Raw genomic sequence first — 10,183 nt, forward strand, 5'->3', positions numbered from 1 at the left:
TACTGCGTCTCCTGTCGGCAAGCAAACATGAAAACAGAATATCAAAGCTTAACGTATGATCGTGCACGAGAATAGCACGCTGCATGACACTGAATCAGGAATTTGACAACATCTTTCTCGAAAGCTGGCAGCGCAAAGAAACAAACAATACACCTCTAGTCATTAACAGGTGTACTTTAGTTCTATGGTATAAGATATTGGTCCATAGAGAATAATCACTACGGGGGAATTATTTTATTTTTTTATCTGGAAACACACAGATACGTTCAGATCGGAGCGGGGAAGTTACCTATGAACAGCGTTCGTAAGTGACCTGCGATAGGATGCCAGAAAATATCCTCTACTGGTAGCAACACTGACAAAAAGCCATAACGTAGCACAAAGCACTGCCACATAGGCACTTCCTAAACATAGCACGTATAAACTCCTAGTTTATTTGTATACTGAAGCTTGTGAGTAGTCTTTCTTTGGCGACGTCGCTCTACATATTGTGAATAGTACAAGTTTGAGCGGGCTAATGCAGGAAGATATTTGATAGATTCACATTTATGTCACATTGTATGTGGGAAGACTCCCTGAATAAAATGGTGCATTAGTCAGAGAAGCGTCCTGGATCTGCTTGAGAAAGGAGCAGGATGTCTGTACCAACAAAGATTATAATTCAAAATTGGCTCTACTATGTACGCTAGGTCAGTAGTCTGCATCATCGAACATTCAACACACTCTAACTGCTCGTTTTTTCTGCGTAACTGCCAATGGTTGACCCATCTGTTTTCAAGTATAGTTACACATGTAACCTATAGCCCAATAATTAGAAAAGATTTATTACTATATATATATATATATATATATATATATATATATATATAGCTATAAATCAACGGTGTTGTAACGGTAACATTCTAGAATGATACACGCATCTAATATTCATATATTTGTGTAATATGTAAATAATTTCAGCGTTTATGTACGCAATTGTAGGCACCATGTCGACTTATCGCGGAGAACAATTCTTGTCCTATCTAAAATACCTTACCCTTGCCAATGAAACGTTGACCCGTTCCGTTATCATCTCATTAACCTTGACAGCAATCGCTTGTTTTTTCTCTCGGCCACGGGCTGCACAGAAACTTTCGCGCCTTTTTAGAGTCTCATTTTTCTGTTCTAGAAAATTGCGGTGCAAACGCATAACTTGCCACGACAACAAACAGTAATTTTTAACTTTGTTAAATAAGTTTGTTGATGTTCGAGATACAATCGACGTTTAGACTTGTATCTAAACCAACGATACCGATAGTCACGAAGTGCTATTACCAAACGAAAGTAGACTCATTAAGCCATGCCAGCCGAAGGAAACGCAATGAGAGCACGGTAAGTGCCACACGCATCATCAGGTCGAAAAAGCAGAAAGTTAACAAATTCGATACCAGTTATTAAAATAATTCACTAGACAGACGATACAGGGCGAAATCCGTATTGATTTCAATAGATTTTACAATTTGTTATAGTGATACAAGATGGAACGTTTGATTGAGCGGGACATAGTCTATGTTTATGGTAAATAACAGGGAATGTAAATGCATATTCAGAACAATCGTCATGCCATGAACCGAAGTTCGAATTATGAGCTCGATGAACTTATATGTGTAATTTGTATAGGTACTGTGTCAGTTACCTTCGCGCAGATTCACTAGATGCGCCAAGTGGCAAAAGCGTCCTTGCCAGCTACGGTAAACAATTGATTGATGTGATGTACGCTTCCAATTTTTGATGTAGATAGTAATTTTCTCTTTTTAAAAGCTTCAACAAATTTTTGCCAACAATTTAGCTTCCACAAGCTGTTTGTCAACTGTTATCATCTAAACTGATACCGATAAAATTCTATATATATATATATATATATATATATATATATGGGTACGTGTTTAATATTTCTGATTTTTCCACCTGTTAGCGTAGGTAATATAGCAGGCAGATTGCGCACTTATAAATTCAAAGGATTGTTTCATTCTAAATTATTTAATATTCAACATTTTCCAACACGGGCCAGATTGTGCAACAATTCAACAACATAACGAAGTAAAGCTAACCTAGTTTGAGAATCTTTTGTCGTTCGATGACGTACTACAAATGCTTTTTAAATTTAACAAACGTGCCCCAAATTCCACATAATTAAACTCTCACTTAACAAATCTATCAGCTGGGCGCTATCCGGCTCTATGAGATAAAAGTACCTTTGTAGAAAACGATTCGGCCGACACTAAAAACACTCAGTTGTTAATCACAAACAATAGAAATAACAATAGCATTTATTGATTTCAATGTGGTTTATCGTTTCAATGATACATGATAATTACCTGTTGATTTCTTCTTTCGTCAATTGGATAAACCTTTCATTCTGCACTCTCATCACGAACAACAAAAACCAGTACGAGCATTCTCTAACACTATAAAGTGCGTACATGCACGATCTGTGCAGAGCTAAAAACGATGCAGCTTAGATCGTGACGGACACAGTCTACAATAGATCATCGTACGACACAAATTTAAATAAAAGTCATTATTCCTGACGATTGGCTATCACAAACACATGCACACGTACACACAAACACAGATACAACTCGAAAAAAAAATCACATATGTACACCCATTCGGTAAATTTAATCAATCGACAATAAATGTGCTATCGGCTGATTTGGTTGACAGTGGTAGATTGCGAGTTAGATTGCCAGAAATGATCCGTTTGTATACTATTATTTCTTCAACGAAGGGCTACACGGAAAATTTGTAGTATTACTAGTTGAATACGTATTAATACATCGGACGGTCCTGGAACGCAGGGACAATTACACGTTGGTAATAGATGCGGTGTCGGATGGACGATAACAGCTGTTGCTCAAGGCCTATTGGTGTCATGCATGATCATACTCGTCATGACCTACGTCGTATCCCTCGCCGTGGTGATGCTCCTCTTCATAGCCTTCGTTATAATGAACGATATGATGCCTGATCGTAAAATCGCAAAAATGGCCGACTCTGTTAACACCGCGTTGCGTATATCGAAATGATGCTTAATAATTTCAAACAGAACCAATGGCCTAATAATAACACATGAAGTGAAAGCTAACGTCAGCCTAAAGATATATTTTCTATGCGGGTGATGTTCTGCGACCAGCTGCTACTTATTAATATATATATATATATATATTCGAAGCCGTCTAGACTGCATGATTCCAGTGTACAATTTTGACGAAATGTTTTCCTTGAGTTTAGAAATTCGAGATAGTTCTATAAATGCGATAGTATCTAAAAAAAAAAACCCACACAAAAATAAAGCTGTATGGCAAATTACTTATTTAATCCTTACGGGATGGGAATTGGAACAAATCGAGGTGCGATTGCTGCACCGAGAAGGGCGACCTTTGCCAGTTTTTTCAACCTGAAGCCTGCGTTTGTTGGATCTGGGACGAGCGATAGGAACACAACGGCGAACAACAACAATAACAAAGCGAGACGATGGCTCATGACGACGACAAACTGACAAAGACACTATCAAAACAGGTATCTGCAAAAAGGGGCAACGAGATTGGAGTCGTGTTTAAGATAATTAACGAAAAGAACAATTATGACATTGATGATCTATGACTATGTATGCAGCAGTTTGGCCGAAAAACGCTAACTCGTATGGATAACAACAACAATGCCCTGCACAACATTGAGTTGGTCACAGTTTGGACTCTTCGTAGAAAGTGTGGGGCTCGTAATCCTCAGACAAGCGGCATTTGTGGAAATACACGACCAACGAATGGGTCTGTAAGCTCACAGGGTTGCTACCAAGGGCCAAAATAATATCGCACCAACACTCGGAGGCACAACAAATTTGTCAGTAGCTTACAAGGAATCTTCGGCTACGTAAACGTGCACAGGACATCTATCCAGAATATTCATCCGGTATTCCAGTTTGTTAGAGTTGAAATACGACGTTGATTTGTCGCAAGTGAGTAAAGATTCTCTGTGGGTTTATAGGCGATTCTTGATTGTTATCATACGTCAAGCACGCTGATCTTACCGCAGGACTGAATCTGCGTCGATACTGACAAGCATATGGGTGCTGTTGGCTCTTTTAACTATCCGGCGTTCTGGCACCACATTTAATGGGGAGGCAAAGGGAAAATTAGAGAAAAGCCTCGCAGGGGAAGGTGGAAGCAATGGTGTCGTGACAGCGCAACCCACGTCGAAGGCAGCCCCTGATAGATCGTCTAATCCCCCAAAATGTCGGCATACTTGTCCATTCACCTAGAATTTTACTATATGCACCGAACATGATAGAAAGTCGAGAAAGGAAGAGAGAGAAAACCGTCACCCCCAACTTCAGACAGTAATAGCAATTGCTTCGTCATCGGCAAGCAGCTCAGTCCCGTGAGTGCTAATGGATATGACACGGCGAAAGAATCCAGCTGCTAAGTCTACTACGATAAGCATTACCAGCAACCGAATAGCTGCGCCAACTGCTGCAGGTAACAATGCCAATTTGATCAGCCGAAGACAAATTCGAGCGTAGCCGAGCAAAATGTTCGTAAACCGTCCACATCGAAGGCCTGAGTTGGCCGACGTCGATAGGCGATTTCACACGGCTGGAGTGGAATAACATCCTTTTTTTATTGCTGTGGGGCTGCTGCCACCGCTGCTGAAATAGCCGTTGTTTCGCTTGTTGCCGACGTGTGTGCACCATTGAAGTGTTTTCATTTTGGTGTCGTCGCGCGTCGCTGCTTACAGATTGTTGCCGACCAGGGGCTAAGCAGTCGCCGTCCCCACCGGGTTAAATCTGCCGAAATTTATCCGGAGGGGGGATGGGGGCAATTATCGGTTGAGCTTTAACTCACTGGTTCTAACCGATTACCATGCCGTCAAGGTATATGGGCAAATCAGAGCTTGTTGCAAAAAGGCATTGTCAAATCTATGAACTAGTGGATAACAATAACGTGTCAGTAAGTACAAGTTCTGTACAACGCGGATGGTACCGACATCAAAAGAACCCCATGGAATAATGTGGTCTGCACTGAGTGGACATGGCCCATAGGAGTTCTGGAAGGCCATGAAAAGCTACAATAAATGTGTCTTCAATTGGATAATAAGCTATTCCTCTTGAAAAACGACGGATAGTAAAATGTATAAGAATAAATTTAAAAGGTTTACAGCGTAGAAAATCAACTTGAGATTAGGCCCATCTTAATAGTGCAAAGAGTTAACTGTATTGTATCGAGATCTATGGGAAACTGACGGGGCTCAAAAGGGGTAACCATGAATCGTAGTACGATCGATCGGTAAGTGGCAATTAGCAACTCATGTGAGAAAAAATTGAGATTTCATGAAATGATTCTTTCTCATTCAGTTAGTTTCATTCTGGTTCTATCTTTACTCAATCTATGTGAAAGTACGTCGGTTGGTACCAAATATCTTCGAAGTGACTTAGCGTTATTTTCAAAAAGATATAATCATTATTGATTTTGCTAAAAAAATCCACATATCTTTGAAACAAGCGCGGATACTATTATCAAAACACCGCCATAAATCAGTCAGATAGATAGATATTCGAGCTTATTCCACCTAATCTTATACTTTGCAATGTTATATTTGTCCACGCTTTTCTTTTTAATGTGGCTACAAAAGAAAACATACCTTCTGGTGCACAATCGTTATTTAAAACCAATTCTAGTAGCGGTTTCCACGTACATAACAATTATTTCGTTTAACAAATCTATTTGTTGGTCAATTTTGTGTCGCCAAGCTATAATGATGTATTATTATTATTATTATTATATAATTGTATATACAATATTCGATAAAATATTTATAGCGCGACCGTGCGAGTGTCGCCACTCAGCCTAGAAAATAGCGATAACAAGGTGTGGCAGCGGTTATCATGACCTCAAAGGGGCATCTGTGGTGCAAACGCGCTAATTTTTTCAGCATTTCGTCGCGTTGAAATAAACTGTACTTTGCCACCCTATCGAAATTATAAGTTTATAAAAACAAACAGTGCCCGCCATATCTGGTTTATTATGCAGTTACTTATGAAGCCGAGAAGGCGTTCAATATGCCATTACGGAAAATATAGCAATCGAGATTAACCCAAGGGGGTTGTTTGATTTGTTAAGCCTTTTTTCACGACTTCGTAGTCCCTTTTCAAGTATTGGTTGGTAAGTGGTTTGGCGGGTGAGATTGTTACAAGTAGCACGTAGAGATTCATAATTTACTATAAGATTGTCTATGTAGGCTACAACTACTTGCCTTTTTCTAACCTTTAACATTTTAGTGCACCTTTCGGACTTTTTTGCCTTTCTGAGCTGTAAAACTTTTGGGATTTTCATTCCATTGCTGGCCCAAGGTTTAGATTCATTAAATCGAGATTTTATTCGTGGCATCATTAAAGGAGACTTTAGCAAGTCTAAATCATGGAATACCAAGGGTTACTCCTTAGAAAAGGAAGAATGTTACCAATTTCAAGCCGAAAAGGCTCATATAGAAAATATATGGATACGAGGCCGAGTGCGCGCACCCCATGACTCCCGTAAGTGTCTTAAGAATCTAAGAGCCAGAAACGTAAGGCGTTTCTGATTGGGAATATCCCAAGGGGAAGCCTACGCTCACTCGCGGTTAAGGGCCCGAGTTAAAGTAGTGATTAAAATAAATGGCCCATACGTTTTTTTTTTGTTTTTGGTATCTGTTTTCATTTAGCTCCAATTTACAAACAAGCAATATAAATTTTTTTCCCAAAACAACCGTCAGTCTTTTAGACCAGCCCATATAAGGGTTCCATAGGACGCCACTATGTTCCAGGTTTTTAGCTTGATCCCAAAAGTTTCGATGGTTCGGCGCAATCGGGTCCCTGCAGTAGGTACTACTACGGACTACTGCATTTATGGACAAAATGAAAAAATAGGGCGTAGCGGATTTGCTGCGTTCACAGGATAAGAGTGCATATTCGGCGGAAGGGAACACAGGGCAAATTTAGTGCTATGTATAATTCACATATTCTATTACTTTACTCTAAACCGTAACATTGTGGTGTCTTTCTTCAGTGTGTGGACAAAGATGGGATCCACGCAACAAACACCTTTTAGTTACTTAGCTTGCTTCTCAGTTGTCCTATTTGCCGTCACCAGTTGAGGCATGTACACAAGCAAACGGGTCATTGAATTACAAATACTTATATATAAAAACCTTATATATTATTTACGGCACACTTCATTACTACTCATTCGTAACGTTCATATTCGTTCTCCCTAATAGACAAATAATATCATATTATTTGTTCGATTTAACGTGTACGTTTATTGGCAACATTCTGCGACGTTTTTTTACAAGCATTTATATACAAACACATGTTATTGTCTTCCTGAACCACTGCCATTTTTTGAACAATAGGGACTTAACATTCAACCGATTTGGTTACCTCTCATTAGTATCCCATCGTGCGAAGACACAGTTTGTGGAAAACCTATACACATATATACATTTATATACGAAACACACATACAAGCACATACGATAAATACAAGCTATGTTCATATCGTATAAAACGTGACAAAATCATTCACATTGTTCTGGTTTCATTTCCCCGAACGATACGCAATTGGCACAAACATTTAATAAATATTTACAAAAGCCTTTTTTCCCACGACATACACAATAGAAGGTGATATAAACATGGCACGTCAACACGAAATTAAGGTGACAGACTCTAAACAAATATATATACAAGATGAACGACAATGGTTATCGTTTCATTGAAATGGGTATCAAGCCTACGGGATCTCCTGGGGTGCTCAGTGGATCGTGACCGGTAGTTGTGTGGGCGGGAATAAATGAGCTATGCCTTATTACGGCCGTACGATGATTGTGTTGCAATTAGGGCTCGCAAACGTTGAATATCTTCTATGACCTTGATACACAGTCCGTTTTCGTTGGAGATATTATACACATGCTGTCAGCTGGATTGTTTCCCTGTACACCTCGACAGGTATAGGTCTTTAGTTGGAAAATAAGAACAATCGTGTGAATGCTAATCAGTTGAGTTGAATCCCGATTCCCAGTAATTTTGCTCAGTAGCCGGTGCTCAAATATGATCGCAGCCTTGTTTCGAGGGTACACACAAACCTGTTGAGAATCTCCGGAAGCGCAATGTAATTCTTTCAAATTTAATTCCATCCGTTGTCATAGTGGTCCCATCTTTGAGAGTGTTCTTGGTCGTGCTGTTCCCAACCGTGATTCCAGCCGTCATCTTGCTTAGGGTATACATGATGTCTGAAAAAATGCATTGTCAAAAAGGCTGTATGAACATTTATGGTACATAAGGCTCAGCATGGTACAAACTGACACTACTGCAAAATAATTAATGACTAATTAAAAACATACGCAAGTCGAATGCGGAAAATGCTTAGAAGTACTGATAGTGGCTTAGCTGGTTAATTACTTACGGGATAGGTACAGGCACGAATCGTGGAGCGATAGCGGCTCCGAGTAGCGCGGCCCTTGCAAGATTCTTAAGCCTTCCTGCCTCAGCTGTATTCAGCGACGCGAGAAGAACAACAATGATTACAAAGGTCATCTGAATGATGTTTCGACGGATCATGATGAATTAGCCTTCTGTGAAGATAACCATTTCATATAGACCGAAAAAGTGAAGAAATACGCTATTATGTTATTGTTGAGCTGACTGAGTTGTTATCAAGTAAAATCTATCGATGTTTATGTTAATCATGTCTGTTACTTGGGTGTGTTGACAACTGCATGAAATAACGTGCTTTTTAGGAAAAAAAGCTTGGATGATAACAACGAAACCATCTGGCACCGGTTTTAGGCCGTCAGAAATTTGCCATTGCGAACAGTAGAGGATACTTTTACGTGTAACTTTCGTTCGGGCCCGCACGTTCTAAAAAATCTCTCGCGTTACAGAAGGTACTTCCGGAGTCATTGATTTACGTAGTTCATAAAGTGCAGTTTTGAGATCCTCTAGGTGAATTTAACGTTGACTAAAGTACTGGCAAAACAACGTCGTTCGTAGATAGATAGATAGATAGATAGAGCCAATCAAGACCGTGCATCTGGGTTCTACACGCTAATAAGCGCAGATTGTAAGACGATGATTTACCGGAATTACGCCGCTTAGATGGAGTTCTACATCATATACGAACATTAATAGTGAAATCCTAGACTTGTAGCTTCGTATTTGGGTAAGTGTAGTACAGCCGTTACCAACGGCACAGCTGGCTGTAGGAAGGTCAGGAGATTTATTTTGTGAAAGATCGTCAAAATAACCTCTAATAGGTATCATATATGGTAATATTCAAGAGTGCATCGACAAAAGTCAACGACGAATCAAAAGTATGCGACAAACAACAAATATGGCTAATCTGCGCAGAACTCGGTATTGAGCACAGCAGTTGCGTGCGTTTTCACTCCGTTGCGACCCGTTTCACGTCGACAACATGCGCACATTGAGGCGTAATCCAAAGATGAAGACAAAAATCACTCCTGACCTATGAGCCCATAAATAAAGCAAGCCAACAAGAAAACACTAGAACAGCATCATCTCCTCGAAGCAAACGTGCAGAGTTGACAGAGTACGCAAAATCTTGCTTCTCAGTGCTGCTGCCGCTTGCAGTGCAAAGTACACATCAAGGGGCAATAGCATGTTCGAGTATCGGAATCAGCGATTCCAGACAAACAACCCTATATCAGGCTTACCACTTCGTACGCTGTAATCCCGTGTGCAATATCGGTGAATGTTCAGTATTTCGCCGAGTGTTTATAACCATATACCGACGAGGCCAAATGGAAAGGCGTTACACTGCTGGGAAATGGAAATATGTGTCCCGTCGCAGGCTGCGATCACTTTATTGTCATTCCATTTACTTTCCTCCGGTTTGTTTTCATTATTGATGACCATCAACCATCGAGAGGGATTGCAATGGAGTGTTGCCATCAGAGCACCGGATCAGACAGCTTTAGAGAGGAGGATAGGCGCTTCGATGTTATTTGTATTAGGGAAATACCGTTAGCCGATATTGACGCGGCGAGTTCCAGTCCCCGGCCGGCGACGACTTCTGTTACGATCCCTACGCTGCCGCTACTTCTGCTGCCGTTGCTAACCAAGAATCTGACAGGATGTAGCCAGCAG

At 40.2% G+C, this 10,183-nt stretch overlaps 1 long non-coding RNA gene across 1 annotated transcript; it reads right to left on the reverse strand.

Moving 5' to 3' along the window:
- Positions 1-7,308: 7,308 nt before the first annotated feature.
- Positions 7,309-9,855, reverse strand: LOC111269062 (uncharacterized). Its single transcript, XR_002685549.1, has 3 exons — positions 9,751-9,855; positions 8,481-8,649; positions 7,309-8,307 (listed from the first exon to the last, which is right to left on the reverse strand). It is a non-coding gene; the product is annotated as an uncharacterized LOC111269062 (long non-coding RNA).
- Between the last annotated feature and the right edge of the window lie 328 nt (positions 9,856-10,183).

This window comes from Varroa jacobsoni, unplaced genomic scaffold (assembly GCF_002532875.2).
Source record: "Varroa jacobsoni isolate VJ856 unplaced genomic scaffold, vjacob_1.0 scaffold_1349, whole genome shotgun sequence".
NCBI classification, from domain to species: Eukaryota; Metazoa; Arthropoda; class Arachnida; order Mesostigmata; family Varroidae; genus Varroa; species Varroa jacobsoni.